At 35.9% G+C, this 21,668-nt stretch overlaps 1 pseudogene; it reads left to right on the plus strand.

Annotated features, from left to right (window-relative positions):
* The first annotated feature begins 3,177 nt into the window (after positions 1 to 3,177).
* Positions 3,178 to 3,532, plus strand: LOC112923141 (large ribosomal subunit protein mL63-like; annotated as a pseudogene).
* Positions 3,533 to 21,668: the final 18,136 nt, after the last annotated feature.

Below are 21,668 nucleotides of genomic sequence, written 5' to 3' on the forward strand. Positions count from 1 at the left end.
CACACATGTGCATGGTCTTCTAGACTTCCTTGAACTTTGGTAGTCAGAAATTTTCAAAGCCCTCTATATTAGTTTGCTAGGGCTGCAATAATGAAACAACACAGATTGAGTTGCTTAATCAACAGAAATTTATTTTCTCATAGTTCTGGAGGCTAGAAGTACAAGATCAAGTTGTTGGCAAGTGTGATTTCTCCTGAGGCATCTCTCCTTCTCTTGCAGATGGCTGCCTTCTCATGTCCTCATATGGCCTTTTCCTCTGTGTGTGCACATCCCTGGTGTTTCTTCCTCTCATTATAAGGACACCAGTCATATTGGATTATGGTTCCTTGATTATTACCTCATTTAACCTTAATTACCTCTAAAGGCCCGATCTCCAAATATCGTCATAGTCTAAGGTATTAGAGTTAGGACTTCAACATATTAATTTTGGGGAGATATAATTCAGTCCATAATGTCTCCTATTGATATCATTCCCCAATTTTCCTTTTAAGTTTTTTGATTAGCGTATTTTCTTGCCCAACTGTAATCTACTCGATCAGGCAGCCATGATGTCAAACAATTGCTGTTGATTTTTCTTGACAAATACCCCTGGAGAAAAGACTGTCTGCACTAGGTAAGCTCTGAGTCAGGTCACATAAAGAAAACCTTGTGAGTAGAGTCCTCCGGGGAATCACAAAACAGGTAAAATAATGACAATTTTCTTGGAATAGGGCTTTGGAGGAACTCCAAACCTATTCTGTCCTCTCTAGTGACTTTCAGGTGTAATTGTGGCCTGTTAAATTTACAAGGCTACTGCAGACCTGTGGAAAGGTGAGGGGGAGGGGAAATAGAGCAAGTTAAAATACCACAAAGCTCACTGTTCTTACTGATATTCAGCCTTTTGTCTTGAATAAATATTCTGCAGATTATGACAAGTCTTCGGTTATTATCATAGCACTGAAATGATATTTGCCAGTATTCTTGTTGCTTTTCCAGAGGAGAGGATTTTTTGGAGGTTCATATTCATTCCATTGATTCCTATTTATTTCTTTTGAGTTAGCTTTTGTAATTTTTTAATTAAGTTTTAATTTAAATGCCAGTATAGTTACCATATGGTGTTATATTAGTTTCAGGTGTATAGTGTAGTGATTCAACAATTCCATATATTATCCACTGTTCATTACAAGTGTCCTTCTTCGTTGCCATCACCTATTTCACCACATACTCCCGCTCACCTCCCTCTGGTAACCATCGTCAGTTCATTCTATATATTAAGAACCTATTTCTTGGTTTCTCTCTCTCTCTCTCTCTCTCTCTCTCTCTCTTTTTCCCTTTACTTGTTTGTCTTGTTTCTTAAATTCCACATATGAGTGAAATCATATGGTGTTTGCCTTTCTCCAACTGACTTATTTTGTTGCTTAGCATTATATTCTCTAGCTCCATCCATGTTGTTGCAAATGGCAAGATTTCATTCTTTTTATGGTTGAGTAATATTCTGTTGTATATATACATACCACTTCTTTGTCCATTCATCTATTGATGGACACTTGGGCTGCTTCCATAATTTAGCTACTGTAAGTAATGCTGCTATATACATAGGGTGGATGTGTCCTTCTGAGTTACTGTTTTTGCATTCTTTGGGTAAATACCCAGTAGTAAGATCACTGGATCATAGGGTAGTTTTATTTTTAATTTTTTGAGGAAGCTCCATACTGTTTTTCAGAGTTACTGAACCGTTTTGCATTCCCATCAATAATGTACTAGGGTTCCTTTTTCTCCACATCCTCTCCATCACTTGTTGTTTCTTGTGTGCATATGTTGTTGTTGTTGTTGTTTTTAAATTTTAGCCCTTTTGACAAGTGTGAGATTATATCCCACTGTGGTTTTCATTTGCATTTCCCTGTTGAGTGATGTTGAGCATCTTTTCCTGTGGCTGTTGGTCAACTGGATGTCTTCTTTGGAGAAATGTGCACTCATATTTTTTTTTCTCATGTTTTCTGTTCATTTTGTGATTGGATTATTTTTTGGGGGTGTTGAGTTGTATCAGTTCCTTAAATATTCTGGATACTAACCTATACTAGATGTGTCATTTGCAAATATCTTCTCCCTATCAGTAGGTTATTTTTCAGTTTTGTTGGTTGTTTCTTTTGCTGTGCAGAAGCTTTTGATTTTGATGTAGTCCCAATAGTTTATTTTTGCCTTTGTTTCCCTTGCCTTAGGAGACATATACAGAAAAATGTTCCTAGGGCTGATGTCAGAGAAATGACTACCTGTGCTCTCCTCTAGGATTTTTATGGTTTCAGGTCTCACATTTAAGCCTTTAATACGTTTTGAATTTATTTTTGTGTAACAAAATGGTCCAGTTTCATTCTTTTCATGTAGCTGTCCAACACCATTTGTTGAAGAGACTTTTTCCCACTGCATATTCTTTCCTATTCTGTTGAAGATTAATTTATCATGGAGCTGTGGATTTATTTCTGGGTTTTCTATTCTCTTACATTATCTATGTATCTATTTTTGTCAGTACATACTGTTTTGATTCCTGAAGCTTTGTTATATAACTTGAAGTCTGGTATTGTGATACCTCCAGTTTTTTTCTTTTTCAAGAAATAGCTTTGGCTATTCATGGTATTTTGTGGTACCACACATACAAATTTTTAGGATTGCTCATTCAAGTTCTGTAAAAAAAAAATGCTGTTAGTGTCTTGATAGAGATTGCATTAAATCTGTAGATTTTTTGGGTAGTATGGGTATTTTAACAATATTTGTTTTCCAATCCATGATCATGGAATTTCTTTCCATTTCTTAGTGAGAACTTCAATTTCTTTCATCAGTGTTTTATAGATTTTCTAGTACAGGTCTTTCACCCTTTGGTTAAGTTTATTCCTATGTATTTGTTATTTTTGGTGCAATTATGAGATTATTTTCTTAATTTCTCTTTCTGCTGTTTCATTATTAAAATATAGAAATGCACCAGATTTCTATACATTGATTTTGTATCTTGCAACCTTATTGAATTCATTTATCAGTTTTAGTAGTTTTTTTGGTGGGGTCTTTAGGGTTTTCTGTATATAGTATCATCTGCAAATAATGAATGGATGCCTTTTATTGGATGCCTTTTATTTCTTTTTATTGTCTGATTGCTGTGGCTAGACCTTCCAGTACTATGTTGAATAAAAGTGGATATCCTTGGTGTCCATGGGCCTGCAAAAGGTCTGGGGTCTCTTGAGGGACCTGGCCAGTACCATATTCCTGACTGCCCTCCTCTGCCACAGTAGCATTCCTGGAAGGCAGTGGATCCAGGAGCACCAGTGGCCCCAGACTATGTCTTTCCATGTGAAGCAGAACATGATCCATTGTCTGGAGGTAGAGGTGAAGAATCATTACTGGCTGAGCCTGCCCTACCTCACCAGGGAGCTGGAGTAGGGCCATGCTGGGAGCCTGGCAGCAGTTTTCGAGGCCATCAAGGTGGCCAGCATGTCCAAGTTACCCCTCCAACAGATATGTGGTAGACCAGCTTGACCATCTCAATGTCACCAAGAAGTGGTCCTAACCCACAGCGACCACTTTGCAATTGAATGGATCACTGGGCTGCCACCTCTTGATCTGATTCTGGAACTGAAAAACTGGAACCTCTGGAAGAAAATGAGCTTTTGGACCAGTTTTATTGAATAGCAAATGTGAGTGTAGTGGTCTACATATAGAGTATATGGGGCTCCAAACTCTATGTGGTCCATCCGTCATATTGTTTCCTTTTCCATTGCCCTAATAGGTAATGGAAATACAAGACGTTTCTAGATCACAGAGGATATAAAATGTATTTTGGATGAAAGCTTCAAAAAAATCTGCAAACTGTGGTTTGGAATCTGTGCTTAAGTATGAGGCATTTGATGGGGGCTTACCTTTGGTCAAAACAATAATTGCCTAAATATAAGTGAAAAAAATGAGCTTTTTCAGTTAAACTTACTCCTAAAAATAGCATTTTCTTCTGGGATTGCTACTAAAAGTAGACCTTTGAATGAAGTAAAAGGTATTCATCAGAACTGCTACACGAAATTGTATTTTAAAAACCTTTTTTGGGGTATCTGGGTGGCCCAGTCGGTTAAGCCCATCTGACTCTTGGTTTCTCCCGAGGTTGTGATCTCAGAGTGGTGAGATCCAGCCCTGCCTAGGGCTCCGTGCTGGGGAAAGGGGTCTGCTTAAGATTCTCTCTCTCCTTCTGCCCCTCCCCCTACTACAAAGAAATAAAAAAATCTTTAAAAATTAAAAAAAATTTTTAAATACCTTTCTGAGGTGTAATTAGTTAAATTTACAGTCCACCAGCTGAAGATGTTTGTTTTTTCAAATTACCTTTTTCAGTCAAACATTTTACAGGTATTACCAAAAATAGTAATCCTATCACCTGGGGCTATTTTACATGTGAGGAAATATTTAAGAAACTTGTCAAAAATCATACCCAATAATCAGTGTGACTTGGATTTCAATTTCTCTAATCTAGAAATCATGACTGCTATGTATATATTTAATAGAACATTTTCAAAACACATTGAAGAAAAATAATTCAATCCCATTACCCAGAGATGAAATAATTGTCTTTTATATATTTTTCCTTTTAGTTTTTTAAATATGTATACGCTTTTTGAACATATATTGAGTCTATATGGATAAATAGAATTGAGAGCTAAAAACTAACATTTAATGATCATGATGCATATTGCCAGTGGCTTTCCAGAAAGATTGTAAAACAATAAGATCAATGTATGAGAGTGCCAATCTAATTTGCCAACATTGACTTTCTCGTTAATAAATGATTCATGATCCACATTAAAAGAAAAAAAAAAGTGGACATCCTTGTCTTGTTCCTCACCTTAAGGGAAAAGCTCTCAGTTTTTCCTCATTGAGTGTGATGTTAGCTGTGGGTTTTTCATGTATGGCTTTTACAATGTTGAATATATGTTCCCTCTAAACCTTGTTGTTGAGGGTTTTTCTCATGAATGGGTATAGTGCTTTGTCAATGCTTTTTCTGCATCTATTGAGATGATCATATGGTTTTTATCCTTTCTCTTACTGATGTGATGTATCACATCAATTAATTTGCAAATATGGAACCACCCTTGCATCTCAGGAATAAATCCCACTTGAGGGTAGTGAATGATTTTTTTTAATGTATTGTTGGTTCTGTTTGATAATATTTTGAGGATTTTTGCATGTATGTTCATCAGCGATATTGGCCTGTAGATCTCTCTTTTTTTGTGGTGTCTTTATCTGGTTTTGGTATCAAAGTAATCCTGGCTTTGTAGAATGAATTTGGAAGCTTTCCTTCCCCTTTTATTTTTTAGAAAAGCTTGAGAAGAACAGGTTTTAACTCTTCTTTAAATGTTTTGTATGATTTGCCTGTGAAGCCATCTGGTCTTGGACTTTTTTGTTGTTGTTGTTGTTGTTGTTGAGAGTTTTAAAATTATTTATTCAGTTTCATTGCTGGAAATTGGTCTCTTCAAATTTTCTATTTTTTCTTGCTTCATTTTTGGTATGTTATATGTTTTTAGGAATTTATCCATTTCTTTTAGGTTGTCTGATTTGTTGGTATATAATTTTTCATAATATTCTCTTACAATTATTTGTACTTCTGTGGTTTTGGTTGTTATTTCTCCTCTCTCATTTGTGATTTTGCTTATTTGAGTACTTTCTATTTTTTTCTTGATGAGTCTGGCTATAGGCTTATCAATTTTGTGGATTTTTTCAAAGAACCAGCTCCAGGTTTCATTGATCTGTTGTTTCTTTAGGTTCTATCATTTATTTCTGCTCTAATCTTTACTATTCTTTCTGCTTTGTTTACTGTTCATTTTCCACCTCCTTTAGATGTAAGGTTAGGTTGTTCATTTCAGATTTTTCTGGCTTCTTCAGGAAGGCATGTATTGCCATAAACTTCTCTCTTAGAATTGCTTTTGCTGCATCTCAGAACACTGTTGTGTTTTCATTTTCAGTTGTTTCCATGTAATTTTTTTATTTCTTCTTTGATTTCTTGGTTGACCTATTCATTGTTTAGTGACATGTTTTTTAAGCTCCATGTATTTTTTCTCTTTCCATATTTTTTCTTGTGGTTGATTTCTAGTTTCATAGCATTGTGTTCAGAAAAGATGCATGGTATAGCTTCAGTCTTTTTGAATTTGTTGAAACTTATTTTGTGTCCTAATATGTGACCTATTCTAGAGAATGTTTCATGTGCATTTGAAAGAATGTTCTACTGTTTTAGGATGGAATGTTCTGAATATATCTGTACAAGACATCTAGTCCCTTATTATCCTTTTAATATCCATAAGATTAGTAGTGATTTCACCTCTCTTATCCCTGTCTATTCTCTTTTTGTTATTAGTCTTGCCAGAGGTTTGTCAGTTAAAAAAGTCTTAAAAAGTAGCTTTTGGCTTCATTGATTTTCACTGTTATAATTTAGTTTTATGTTTCATTGATTTATGCCTTGATTTTTATTATTTCTTTCCACTTAATTTGGGTGTAATTTGTTCTTTTTCTTCTAGTTTCTTAAAGTAAAATATGAGACTTTTCTTCTTTCTAATATAGGCAATTATTCCTTTAAAAATATCCCCAAAGTACTGTGCTTGCAGCATCCACAAATTAAAATATGTTGTTTTCACTTATATTTAGTTTAAAATACTTTCTTTTTAAATTTATTTTTATTTTTAAGTAATCTCTACACCCAATGTGGAGCTTGAACTTAGAATCCTGAGATCAAGAGTCACATGCTCCACAGACTGAACCAGCCAGGTGCCCCATATTTTAAAAATACTTTCAAAAAAATAAAAAATAAAAATAAATACTTTCTAATTTCCCTTTGGATTTACTGGACCCATTGGGTTATTTAGAAGTGTATCATTTAGTTTCTAAATGTTGGGGAATTTTTAAAAGATATTTATTTGTTTGTTTATTTATTTATTTATTTATTTGAGAGAGAGAGAGAGAGAGAGAGCATGCAGGTAGGAGGAGGAGCAGAGTAAGAGAGGAGGCAGGAGGGGAAAGAATCTCAAGCAGATTGCCCTGAGTGCAGAGCTCAATGAGGGGCTTGGTTTTACAACCCTGAGATTATGACCTGAGCTGATACCAATAGTTGTTCACTTAACTGACTGAGCCACCCAGGAGCCCCAGTGTTGGGGAATTTTTTAGACATTTTCTTGTTATTGATTCGTCATTTAATTCCATTGTTGTTAGAGAATATATTTTATTTTATTCAAATCCTTTTTTATTTTATAATAACTGTATTGTTGCCTTGAATATGGTTTATCGTGGTAAATTTCTTAGTGCACTTGAATATATATTCTGTTGTTGTTGGGTGGGAGTATTTTATGGTTGTCAATTAGGTCAAATTGTTTGATAGTGTTTTTCAAATCTATGTCCTTACTGATTTTTTTCATCTACTTATTCTATCAGTTACTAAGAAGAGTTTTGAAATCTCTGACAGTAATTGTGGGCTTGTCTATTTCTTCTTACAGTTTTTTTGTATATATATTTTTTTATTGGAGTTTGATTTGCCAACATATAGCATATCACCCAGTGCTCATCCCATCAAGTGCCCCCCTCAGTGCCCGTCACCCAGTCATCCCAACCCCTCACCCACCTCCCTTCCACTACCCCTTGTTGGTTTCCCAGAGTTAGGAGTCTCTCATGTACTGTCACCCTTACTGATATTTCCCACTCATTTTCTCTCCTTTCCCCTTTATTCCCTTTCACTATTTTTTATATCCCCCAAATGAATGAAGCCATATAATGTTTGTCTTTCTCCAATTGACTTATTTCACTCAGCATAATACCCCCCAGTTCCATCCATGTTGAAGCAAATGGTAGGTATTTGTCATTTCTAATGGCTGAGTAATAGTCCCCCATTGTATACATAGACCACATCTTCTTTATCCATCATCTTTCGATGGATACCAAGGCTCCTTCCACAGTTTGGCTATTGTGGACATTGCTACTATAAACATCGGGGTGCAGAGTTCACTGCATCTGTATCTTTGGGGTAAATCCCCAGCAGTGCAATTGCTGGGTTGTAGGGTAGCTCTATTATTAACTCTTTGAGGAACCTCCACACGTTTTCCAGAGTGGCTGCACCAGTTAACATTCCCACCAACAGTGCAAGAGGGTTCCCCTTTCTCCACATCCTCTCCAACATTTGTTGTTTCCTGTCTTCTAATTTTCACCATTCTCACTGGCATGAGGTGGTATCTCATTGTGGTTTTGATTTGTATTTCCCTGATGGCAAGTGATGCAGAGCATTTTCTCATGTGCTTGTTGGCCATGTCTATGTCTTCCTCTGTGAGATTTCTGTTCATGTCTTTTGCCCATTTCATGATTGGATTGTGTGTTTCTTTGCTGTTGAGTTTAATAGTTCTTTATAGATCTTGGATACTAGCCCTTTATTTGATACGTCATTTGCAAATATCTTCTCCCATTCTGTAGGTGGTCTTTTAGTTTTGTTGACTGTTTCTTTTGCTGTGTATAAGCTTTTTATCTTGATTAAGTCCCAATAATTCATTTTTGTTTTTGTTTCTCTTGCCTTCATGGATGTATCTTGCAAGAAGTTGCTGTGGTCAAGTTCAAAAAGGGTGTTGCCTGTGTTCTTCTCTAGGATTTTGATGGATTCTTGTCTCACGTTTAGACCTTTCATCCATTTTGAGTTTATCTTTGTGTATGGTGTAAGAGAATGGTCTAGTTTCATTCTTCTGCACATGCCTGTCCAATCTTCCCAGCATTTATTGAAGAGACTGTCCTTTTTCCAGTGGATAGTCTTTCCTGCTTTGTTGAATATTAGTTGACTCTTCTTACAGTTTTAATAGTTTTTGCTTCTTGTACATTGAAACTGGTTAGATGCATAAACATCAAGAATTTTTACATCTTTTTAATCAATTGACCACTTTATCATAATGAAATGACCCTTTTTATCTTTGACAATTTTTTTGTCCTAAAATTTACTTTGTCTAATATTAAAATAGCCATACTGGCTTTATTTTTTTTCTGACTTTATTTTAATTAGAGTTATCATGATATATCATTTTACCATGCTTTTACTTTTAACCTATTAAAGTCTTTGTATTTAAAGTTTGTGTTTTGTAGGCAGCATATAACTGAGTTTTATTTTTTTATGTAATTTGACAATCTCTGCTTTTAATTGGGGGTTTAGACTATTTACATGTAATTTGATTATTGGTATGGTTAGGTTTATTTTTTTTTTAAGATTTTATTTATTTACTTGAGAGAGAATGAGATCACAGAGAGATAGGGGGAGAAAGAAAACTCCATGCTGAGCAGGGAGCCCGATGTGCAGCTGGATCCCAGGACCCCGAGATCATAACCTGAACTGAATCAGTCAGATGCTTAACTGGCTGAGCCATCCAGGCACTGGTAAGGTTAGGTTTAAATCTGCCTTTTGGTGTTTGTTTTCTATTTGCCTCATGTGTTGTTTCTTTTTTATCTTTCCTGCTGCCTTCTTTTGGGTTAAATAAATATTTTTTGTGATTCAATTTTATCTTTTTTGTTGGTTTATTAACTATTATTTTTTGTTTTCTTATTTTAGTGGTTGCTTTAGAATTTATAGTATACATTTTTTTTTACTTATCACAGTGGACTTTCAAGTGATACTATGCCACTTTACAAATAGTATAAGAACCTTACTATAGTATACTTCCACTTCTTCCTTCCCATTGTGCTATTGTTGTCATACATTTTACTTCTACAAATTTTATATGCCCTATACTACATTGTTATTTTGTTTAAACAGTCAATTATCTTTTAAGGAGATTTGAATAATAAGAAAAAAATCTTATGCATTTATCCATGCAGGTTGTATTTCTGCTGCTCTTCATTACTTTGTATAAACCCCTATTTCCTTCTGATACCATTTTCCTTCTTCCTAAAGAACTTAATATTGCTTATAATGTGGCTTTATTGGTCATGAATTCTTTCAGCTTTAGAATGTTCAAAAAGTCTTTTTTTTTTCCACTTATTTTTGAAAGATATTTTTACTGGGTATAGAATTCCAGGTTAACAGTTTCTCTCTTTCAGTTCATTAAAGAAGCTGTTCTAATATCTTCTTGCCTTTATTATTTTTGATGAGAAACCCACTGTCATTCTTATCCTCATTTATCTCTGTGTAATGTGTCTTTTATCTCTGATTTTCTTTTTATTGCTGGTTTTGAGCAATTTGATTATGTTGTGCCTTGGTGGAGTTTTCTTTTTTTTTTTTATGTTTGGAGTTTTTGACATTCTTGGATCTGTGGGCTTATTGTTTTCATTAAACTTGGAAAACTTTCTGCCATTAGTTCTTTAAATATTTTGTATGCCTTCCACTTTGGAAACTTAAATTACATATATGTGAAGCTTATTGTGGAGGAAACATTATAAGCAGACACATTTTTGGGAAAGTCTATTTTTGGAAAATAGTACATATTTGTGAAATTATACATAGCTTAATCTGGCTAGAGTAACTCTCTTCATAAGTGTTAGGAAATAAAGATTCTGATCTTTATCAGTATATCTTTCAGTGAGTGTTAATGTTAGATTTCAGTTTTATCCCTGTCTAGATCCACATTAAAGGCTAATTTCTGGTAAAAAAAAAAAAATTCAAGGGGATCCCTGGGTGGTGCAGCGGTTTGGCACCTGCCTTTGGCCCAGGGCGCAATCCTGGAGACCCGGGATCGAATCCCACGTCGGGCTCCCGGTGCATGGAGCCTGCTTCTCCCTCTGCCTGTGTCTCTGCCTCTCTCTCTCTTTCTCTCTGTGTGACTATCATAAATAAATAAAAATTAAAAAAAAATTCAAGGTATTATATCATTATGGGTGAGAGTGAGAGTTCTCGGTGTCCTTGGTTGAATTCAAATTTTAGCTCCATACTCTTAGAATGAATTCTGGCTAATTTACTCTATCTAGGCCTCACTTTCCTTACTTGCAAAATGAGTATCATGCATTAACACTCAGGGATTTTGGAATATGAAGTGAAATATGAAATTATGCAATTGAAGAACTAACCATACAAGTAGAATTTCCACAAGCTTGCACCAAATATTCTTTGTAACAACTACATGGTAGCACTAATGACAGTTCTGCCTCAGTTGCATGGTGTTAGCTATATGGTGTAAAGCTCATGCTTTTCAACATACCTGTGATAAAAGTGTTGGATCTGTTCCTGGGACCTGATAGTAACTCATGGCAAAATTTGGTTGTGACTACTGGTGCTTTGCTGAAGTATTGGTGGATATCGTTGAAAAGATCATACGAGCATGTGTTTGTCATTTTTATTTCATGTTTTATTACCAAATATTAGTTATCATAGAGAGTCATTAAATGATCTTATTTTTAGCATCACTAAATCATGTAATTTAGAAGAGTTTATGTTTAAACTTGGTTTATGTTTAAACCAAGTATGTAAGAGCTAGTGTATGTGGTAATTGTCTTTGGATTATTTTTACTTAATTAGCTCTTTCTTATATTTTATTGCCATTATACTTCAAAAACAGTCTTGAATATCTAGTACACTTATTAACTTCTTTAAAAGCTCTCAAAGACACACTCAGCCTTATCTCCATCTAGCCCTATGGATGGTGATGGAAAGAGACATTTGATTCTCTTCTTCTGGGTCTGGGAGACAGGCCATCCCACTGGGTGCAGTATATAGTGAGTTTGCAGCGACTTGGGTAGGTCAGAATGGCAGAGATGCTCAGCTTCTCTCAGGAGATTGCTGGTCTTCCGGCGGTCCTATATTTATTGTTGAGATTCAGCATCATCACTAAGTATTGAGTATATTTAAAAAATTGAATCCCATCACCCTAAAACTACCACTGGTATTTTGGGGATATTTCTTTCTAATTTTTTTATTCATATTTTAAAATAATTTACTATTTTTTGATTTCAAGATAATATCAATTCATTGTACAAAAGTTAGAAAATAAAAGCTCAAATAACAATACATATATGAAATAAAATGTAAATTAAGATCAGTGTACATAATTTTATAACTGAATCTTTTTACATCATATGTCATTTCTCCACTATGTTGTATATATTTTATGAATTTAATGGATATAAAAGCAAATATACACTTCTGTATTTTTCCTTTCCAATCAGATATTCCTGAATGACCAACTTTCTAGATTACTTTCTACTTTTTATAAAACATTATTAATGCTAGTAATGCAACAGAATGGTTGTACTACAATATACATAAATACTCCTACTATTTAATATTTAGATTCTTTCTAATTTATTTTATTTAAAATATAGTTGGAATCTAATTTTATGTTAGCAATCTTTTCCATATTTTGGATTATTTTGTAAGATATATTCTTAGAAGTAGAAATATTATACCAAAAGTTACATATATACTTAAAGTAGTTTTAAATATTGTTAATAAATTTCCAAGTTGATTATGAGATAGCCAGTTATGCCATATCCTCAAAATTTTTAAATAAAGTTAATTTAGTAGTTTAAAAATAATATTTTTTGGTTTTCATCTATAATTCTTTGATGACTAAATTGACTAGTATAATATGTTTTTAAGCATGCTGTATATTTGTTTATGTTAACCATCTCTGTGTATTTTGTGCATTTTTCTCTATTAGTTTTTAAGTATTTTTATTAAATTGTATGATTAAAGTAAACATCTATCTCAAAGGCATTTATTTCAGGTGTTTTCCTCTAAGTCCCTGTCCCTTATGTATTTTCTTGTATTTCATTTCTATTAAAAGGAAAATGTATTACAAATAATTTCAATTAAAATACACAGTAAATACTTGATTTCTCATTGAGAAGTGACAGGATTTTTTGTGGGGTGGGGAATGAAGCATAAAAGTTTAGAATATAACACAGTGACATTTATGCTTTGTCTTTAGTTCCTTTTTCATATAAATGGTACAAGAACTTCATAGTTGGTTGCTAATCTGCATTTTAATAGACAGTTTTTATTTTTAAACAGAAAGTATATATGTCAAATGTTATGTTGACAAATTAATTGACCATAATTGTCAAAATTGCTGGTTATTAATTTATTTTCAGTTTTTGTGTGTGAAAATGTAAACCTGCACAAGTGCCATGGTCAATTATGGCACATTTGATGTGACCTAATTAGTATTGTGAGGAACCAACACATGGAAAAACAAATGGGACACATGCTAGGGATAAAATTGAATGTGACATGAATACTAATTTTGGCTTTATATTGTTTTACTCATTAAAATCCCTCTTCTATGAAAGAATAGAAAATAGAACTAGACAGTTATTAATCTTTGCATAGTAGGGACTGTGTAAGATGCATTCACGGACATTTATTTAATTCTCATTTATCTGTGAAAGAAGAATATTATTCCCATTTTACAGATAAGGAAAAAGATTCAGTGAAGTGAATAAAACTCTCCCAAACTGTATCCTGTCCGAAATAGCTAAGATCATTCCATCTATTTGACTTCAAGGTAACATCAGTAAATTATTTTTTCAAAAATTTTTAGGCTTAATTACATCCCAAAATTAAGAAAAAAAGGGAAGAATTTTCATAGAAAACACTTTTTAAAAATCTCAGATATTAGTGGATGATATTATCCCCACTCCCTAGATGGGATATCATGAGAATAAATCATGGTTCTTTGATAAAGCTTTCATATTCATCTGACAGTCTCAAGTTTTTCTGTAAGTGACAAGTCCTTGTATGATGCCAATGCCACATTTAGACCTGGACAAGTGGGATTGCTGCCCTGGACTGTGGATCTCAGGAAGTCTGCCTTTCTGGAATTTTTTTAAGTCTTCCCCTAGTGCCATCTGGGCAGGGTATCTTTGCCCAGACTGATGCGTGGACCCTGTCCCATTTTTCACTTCAGGACACTCTCTAACTCTCTACTTTCTTTTCCCATACCATTCATGTATGAGGTTGACTAGATATCCAGAGGAGCTTTAGGAAAGTCACCCCAGGGCCTTATTTATTTATTTATTTATTTATTTATTTATTTATTTATCTATTTATGTATTTATTTATTTAGTCTTCTAGCTCAGCAAGGAAGAAATTAATTTCCCTTTTCCCTTTAAGCTGGTTTAGCTGGTCTGGTATTTCTTTGCAGGGTAGTGCCATGGACACAGGATGAGTTTGATTCTGGACTACTGATAACCCACTGCCAACCTTTAGGCACGTATAGGCCCATGTGTCAGCCCCCATCTGTGTTCTGGTTGCAGAGCTTCCTTCTGGCTACATCATCTGCAGGTGAGGGTGGCAGAGGGGTGACAGTGCAACTTGTACCCTATCTGTTCCCTGAGCCTGGCACCCAGGTTATGGCCCTATCTCCTCTGCAGGCTTTATGCTGCCTGGCAGGCAGTCTTCCTGGGGTGTCCTTGCCTATGTCTTTTCAAGACTGTAACTCTGCTATGTTAACAGGTCCTTCAATCAACATCCTCTCTTGCCTCTACGGTTGATTTAATGATGTTGATCTTCCAAGTTTACTGTAAACCATGTAAATGGTGGACAGATTTCTTTGAGCAAGTGGACCCATTCTTTATGCTTTTTCCAAGTGTCCTTTGCTTATCCTCCCTGCAGGTGGCATGTATGGAAGGCAGGAGTACAGTTTGAAAGATATAATACTCTAAGAATGCAGTGATCATGGCCCAAAAAGTTAAGAGAAGATGGGATTGGAAGATATGCTGTTTTATATTTATCCTCTAAAATTCTGAAGAGTAAATTTATCATGTCCAGAAAGTGCATTTTCTTGTATGTCCTGAGTAAGACTTACATTTGTAGTTATTGTCAATAAGGCATAATAACAAATTTTGAGTCATTAGAAGTCAGTAGCCACAGGTGGCAGGTAAATGAAGCACTGTCATGTGTAAGGGTAACCAGCATTGGTTAGTGGTATTAGGAAACTTCAAGGACAAGCTCTATATGGTTTCCATGCAAATATGTTATGAAGAGTCATGTTATTGTGAGTAATAACAGCACTGCTAGCTTTTTCTCAGTTAGAGACATAAATTAGTCAGTAATGGAGCATTTAATAAAGAACAGAGAGATGGTTCTTGGACCGGAATAAGAAGACATGTTGACTAGACATTATGAAAACTCTTTATGTACTAAATGGACATAAGCAAATACATAAGGACATTTTCTCAGCCCTATTCTAAATCTTCATTTGTAAATCACCATGTCTCCCATGGGCCCATGAATTTAGTTATACTTTTAAAAATAAAATTGATTATATATATAGGGGGTTGTACAAAATATTTGGCCAGGGGCCTATACAACCTAGAAGCAGTTTTTACTTAATTGTTTATTTTTAAAGATTTATTTATTTATTTATGAGGGACACAGAATGAGAGGCAGAGACATAGGTAGAGGGAGAAGCCGGCTCCCTATGGGGAGTCTGATATGGGACTTGATCCCAGGACTCCAGAATCATGCCCTGAGCTGAAGGCAGATGCTCAACTGCTGACCTACTCAAGCGTCCCAGGGGAAGTGTTATAAGATACAGACACTTAGTTTGAACCATAAAAGTTATTCTTTATGAAATTCTTCCTTGAAATGGAGATTTCTTCACGGAATATCTGTTTTTGAGGACAAAGAGGAAGTTATCATCACCTTCATATTTTAAGTGTCCTGCACAGTTGTTCATCATGCATTTGTTATAGTGAATTAAACTTACTGTAGGTTGGACCTTCCCCAACATGGAGCTAACTGTCATCCTAGTTGAAAGATGATCTCAGCTATGCCCATTGTTGTTCATTTGGTATAAAAATGTGTTTGCCAGTCTTCATATTTTTGCATTTCATTGTATGATCCTGAAAATCCCAGCTAAAGTGCTTCTTCATGAGGGAAAAACACAGAGAAGGCCCAAGCCTACTGGTATGAACTTGACAGAGCCAAACAAAATTTTTTTTTTTTTTTTTTGGCAGATTTGCCTGTTTCAGGTGGATTGCTGGGCCTCCTGGGTTAACTTGTCTGTCTAGATCCCAGGAAGAAGGAAGCACCTTTAGGTCGTCAGATATGTAAATCTTCCTATGTTCTTTGGTTCAGAAGTGTGTTCTCAACTTAGTTCTATCCGGCTTAGCCCTGGAACCCTATCTTGTCCACTCTAGTTTCTTTTGGTTGTTTCTTTGGCTTAGAATTCTGACTTGACTGCTTATATTTCTGACTTCAACAGGAGCTAACTTCACATTCAATACAACCCAATTGCATTTATTTTTAGTAGAATACAGTTTGGTGATTTTAACTTTGGTTTTCTTTTTCTGCATGTTTTCTTATGGCCTTGTGGATTTCCATCCATCAATAAAGTAGCATTTAGGGCAGCCCAGGTGGCTCAGCGGTTTAGCACCACCTTCGGCCCAGGGCATGATCCTGGAGACCCGGGATCGAGTCCCGTGTCAGGCTCCCTGCATGGAGCCTGCTTCTCCCTCTGCATGTTTCTCTGCCTCTCAATCTCTCTCTCTCTCTCATGAATAAATAAATATAAATCTTTTAAAAAAATAAAGTAGCATTTATTGTCTCAGATAGAGGGTATACTCAGTGCAGAACAAAGTAGTATTTTCTACCTTTGAGTTCCAAAAAGGTTTTAAAAACCTGTAGCAGAGGTAAAAGATGGAAAACCAAAGTATCATTGTTTTGCAAGAGTCAGATCCTTGAGAGAGAGAAAGTCTTTAGATTTCTGAAAACTTAATTTTCAAATTGAGCAAATTCTATTGGATTTAAAAGAGATGAATTTCTGTAGAGAATGAGTAGGTAAGTTTTTTTTATTGTCTCTGTTTTGATTCTTTTTTTTTTTTTGGAGGGAGGGGGTTGTGACTAAATATTAGGTACTGAAGGACAAGAGCTCCGACTTTATAGTTTACAGGATAAAAGATGAAAGGAACCCCCTTCAGTCATGAGGACTGTTACCTGACTACCCAGGATGCTGCCAATGTCAAAAGAACGTATCATTTTATTGATATGAATATTTTATTGAGGGAGAAACAAACTGTTCACAGACAAGGAGACTTCAAACCTGAATCTGGTATGGAGCTCAGGGGCATGATAAACAGAATGGCTTACAAAGAGAAAATGAGGGGGGCACTTGGGTGGCACAGTCAGTTAAGCATCCAACTCTTGATTTGGTCTCAAGTGGTGATTTCAGGGTCATGGAACTGAGCCTCAAGTTGGGCTCCATGCTCAGCATAGAGGGAGATCCTCTCCCTCTCTCTCTGCTCCCTGCCCTTGCTCTCTCTCTCTCTCTCTCTCTTAAACAAACAAACAAACAAACAAATAAATAAATCTATCTTAAAAAACCAACAAAGAGACAATGAGGAAGTTGTTTAACCTTTACAACAATTGGTTATTACTATTACAGTGGGGGTTTCCAGAAGACAGCGATTGGATAAAAGTGATTATCTTATACTATTTTAGGAAGATGGTTCAAGCTTTGTTTATGATTCTTAGAGGCATTTAGAAAAAGTAAGTTTCACTTATTTTCATATAAAGGAAAAAAATACATATTTTCCCCTCTTCCTATGTAGGGAAAAACCTAGCTGTTTTCTACTTTATGCTTCTTTTTTATTATTTAAATTATTATTTAAATTATTTAAATTCACTTAGCTAACATGCTTAGTTTCCAATATAATGTTCAATAATTCATTAGTTACATGTAACACCCAGTACTCATCACATCGTGTGCCCTCCTCAATGACTATCATCCACTTACCCAATCCGTGCCTCCTCCAAGCTCTCCTTCATCAACCCTCAACTTGTTTCCTATAGTTAAGAGTCTCTCATGGTTTTTCTCCCTCTCTGATGACTTCCCATTCAGTTTTTCTTCCCTTACCCTATGATCCTCTGAGCTGTTTCTTATGTTTCACATATGAGTGAAACCATATAATAATTGTCTTTCTCTGATTGGCTTATTTTGCTCAGCATAATACCTTCCAGTTCCATCCACATCAATGTAAATAGTAAATATTCTACTGTATGAAATACTCTTTCTACTGTATGCTTCTTTCATGTGTGTCTCCCTTATTTACACATGGAACACTTCACTTCTGACACTTCTGGTCACCAAATGTGTAGTTTTTCCCGTACCAAGCAATCCTCCATGATACCAAATGGAGGTCCTATAAGTTAACTCAATTCTAACACTATCTACCTGAAGATAATTTCATATTCCATAGATAAGAACTCAGTCCTATAAGATTGCCTCCTCCCCGCTCAACACACTATAGATGCCAGTCCCAAGCCCAGCGAGTAATAGATCACAGGTTCCAATGATCTCCTTCTTCGGTTTGATTAATTTGCTAGACAGCTCACAGAACCCTGGGGAACACTTAGTTACAGTACCAGTTTATTGAAGGATGATAAAGGATACAAATGAATAGCCAGAAAAACATACATAGGGCAAGGTCTAGGAGAACCCTGAGCACATAAGCTTCTGTGTCTGAGGAATTGGGTATGTCACCCTCATAGGAGTGGACTTGTTTGCCCACTTGTAGGCTCTCTGAACTCCCACACTATTGGGATTTTATGGGGGCTTCATCATGCAGGCAAGATTGATCATTAACTCTATTTTCAGCCTTTCTCTCTTTTCTTAGGAAAACAGGGTGTAGGGCTGAAAGCTTCAGATCATGGCTTGGTTTTTCGAGTGATGAACCCCCAACAAGGTTCCATCAAGAAACCCACCCAGAATCACCTCATCAAAACAAAAGATACTACTAATGCTTTTATCACTTAGGAATTTACAAAGATTTTGGGAGCATTGTATTAAAAAAGGGTCAAAGACAAATATTAGAAAAAGAGATGCTCCTAGTCCTCTTATCAATAGGAAATTACAAGGGTTTTAGGAGCTTTGTGCCAGGGACTGGGGATAGAGACCAACATATATTTTTCTATTATATATTTTCTACTATCTCACAGTTTATGAAATAAGCAAAATTAAATTTTGCTTACATGGGTTTACTGGTTCTGTCTGCTTGGGGATCTTCAAGTCTGGTCTCCATTTTTTTTTATTTTGACACCAGCAAGGGGAAACTTGCTATATTGAACACCTGAATTTATCTTCCTTCCTGACCACCTCTTTCTTCCCTACCTCCATAACATTAAAAATTAAAAGGGCATAGAGGCACTAGGGCAAAAAGAGAGAGAGAATAACCACAATATATTAGAAGATGATAACTAGGGAACTCCAATGGAATGACCCTCATATTTTGGTGAGGCCTGTCTCCACACATTGGCTTTTAACTTAGTTTTTAAATTCTTCTCTCTTAAATATGGACATTCAAGAATAAGAGTCACTTTAAGAAAGCCTCTAATGTGCATGAAGGGGGACCCCTGGGTGGCTCAGTGGTTGGGTGTCTGCCTTTGGTGGGGGGCATGATCCTGGAGTCCCGGGATCGAGTCCCAACATCAGACTTCCTGCATGGAGCCTGCATCTCCCTCTCCCTATGTCTTTGCCTCTTTCTCTCTCGGTGTCTCTCATAAATAAGTAAATAAAATCTTTAAAAAAAATAACGTGCATTAAGGGACCAAAACATGAAAAAGAAAAAACTGAGAAAAAAGGATAGTGCAGAGAAGAGAATTTAAAAGCATGCTATAATTAATACTCTCAGATAATACTTCACCACTGAAACAAGAATAGAGGCAGTTAAATAGGAGAGGAAGATTCAGGGAGTAACAGAGAGTTCCTGCCAGTTGAAAATACCATGTAAAAATAAAAATTTCACTAGGGATGATGAAGTAGAGTATGTCTTTCGGTAAGAGGAACAAAAAGACAAAGGGATGGAAAATAAAAGAGAAAAAACTAGCAATGGTTGGGAATATGTATAGGCAGATGTCTGGAGGACTCAAATTCCAGTCCCTCAGATACCAATGGGGTGGAAAGCAGCTGAGTCTGTTGGCATTCCCCCCTTAACACCAAAGGGTGCCGTGTTAGTCAATGCCCCGTCCTGGGCGGCTATGGGGTTAGAAGAAGTTGGATGAAGCCTATGTGGACTGATGGGTGAGGTTTATGTCAGGTTTGAAGACATCAGTAAAGATACAGCTAAAAAGATTCTGTACTCTGAATCAAATTAGGACACTGAGTGAAGGCCAGATAAAACATCAGCTGGCGCAGAACCAGACATCCCTCTCCCAAGCCACACATGGTGATGTCAAAGAAACCACTCCACAACCCAGATGCCAACAAGGAGAAAAGAAGGATCAGGAGCTAAGGGCTGAGTGGGAGTGGTAAGAACTTAAGAGACCAAGTTGAAGAGATTGAATTGGTGGGTATATATTTTTCTCTAATGAGGTAGAAATAACAAGCTTGAGAACTGTTAGTTATAGTGGTATAAAGAAAGTTACTTTTTCTCTACTCAACTTTTGTGCCTGAAAACCATGCCAATGACATAGTCAATAAGAGCAAAGAAAATGATACACATGGCTATCATACATATGTAATTAATAGAAGATAATCTTCCTTTTTAATAGCAAATAAACATTAACTGTTTTATCCTAATCAATATTCTACCTGAATGTTAACCAGCCCAGACAATTATTTTGGTATCCAAAGCACAAAAATGTACATATATTGTGCATCACATGTAGCTGATGGTATAGCTTTTAATGAGTAGTTATTATGTGCATGTTGCCATGTAGTTACTGAGAAATGAAACTAAGTGATCCTTGGTTTCAGGGAGCTTACAACCCAAGAAGACAGGCAGTAAATAAGTGTTAAACAAGAGCTGTACATGCTAGAAACTTACAGGATGGAGAAAGTTTCAAAGGCTTGGGTATTCAGAGAAACTCAGTAGAAGGCAGGAGACTTGGGCTGGATGTGGAAGACTAGGGAGGATCCAGCAAGGATGGATAAATTGGCTTCAACCAGCATGGCAGCCTGGAAGTTTTTGTTGAGACACATTTTGGGATGAGTGCAGTTTCAGTGGGGGAAGGGCAGTGGAGAACTAATGGTGTCTTCTGTAGGTGGGAGAAGGAATAGGGGCAGGTATAAGGGCACCTGTTCTTGAGACAGGTAGAGAGACAGAGGGCTGAAAGGCAATAATTTGGTGTAGACGATATTGGAAGAGCAAATGCTCAGACCAAAATATGTAATGATGTATCCTGGATCCCACAGAGGATTTCACTGGGTGGAGTAGCTGATGATAATATTGATAATAAGTCAGGACCAGATGGAAGGTGCTTTGAAAGCAAAGTTAAGCAAGAACTCAATCTATCATCCATAAGTGATGCAGAGCCACTGAGATTTTTTGAATAGGGAAATGATCTGATCAAAACGGGAGCAACCAGGATGAATGGAGTTTCAAAATCTGAAAAGAACTTGGAGTAATAAAAACAGTTAACTTGGGGACCAAATAACTGATAAGTTTGAGTTTGTCTTGTATGTCTTTCTGATCTTTCTCACTGAGGTGTTCGTAGTTCTTTAGCAACAATTCGCTAACAGTTCAACTTATCCCTCCTAAGTATTTGGAAGCAAAATTCTGCTCCTCACTATCTATGTGAGCCTAAGAAAATTGATTAGTATTTCTGGGGCTTAGGTTTCTCATCGGTATAATGAGCTGGTAAAATGTATTATTTCTAAAGGTCCTCCCCGTGTTAATATTTTATCCAGTAACACTGATACCTGGTGACTTCATTTTTTTCCTCATCTCTCTTTCAGAAATAGTTCAATTAAAAATAAATCTACTCATTATGGCCAAAAGGAGGTAAG

Source organism: Vulpes vulpes, chromosome 1 (assembly GCF_048418805.1).
Source record: "Vulpes vulpes isolate BD-2025 chromosome 1, VulVul3, whole genome shotgun sequence".
Taxonomy (NCBI): Eukaryota; Metazoa; Chordata; class Mammalia; order Carnivora; family Canidae; genus Vulpes; species Vulpes vulpes.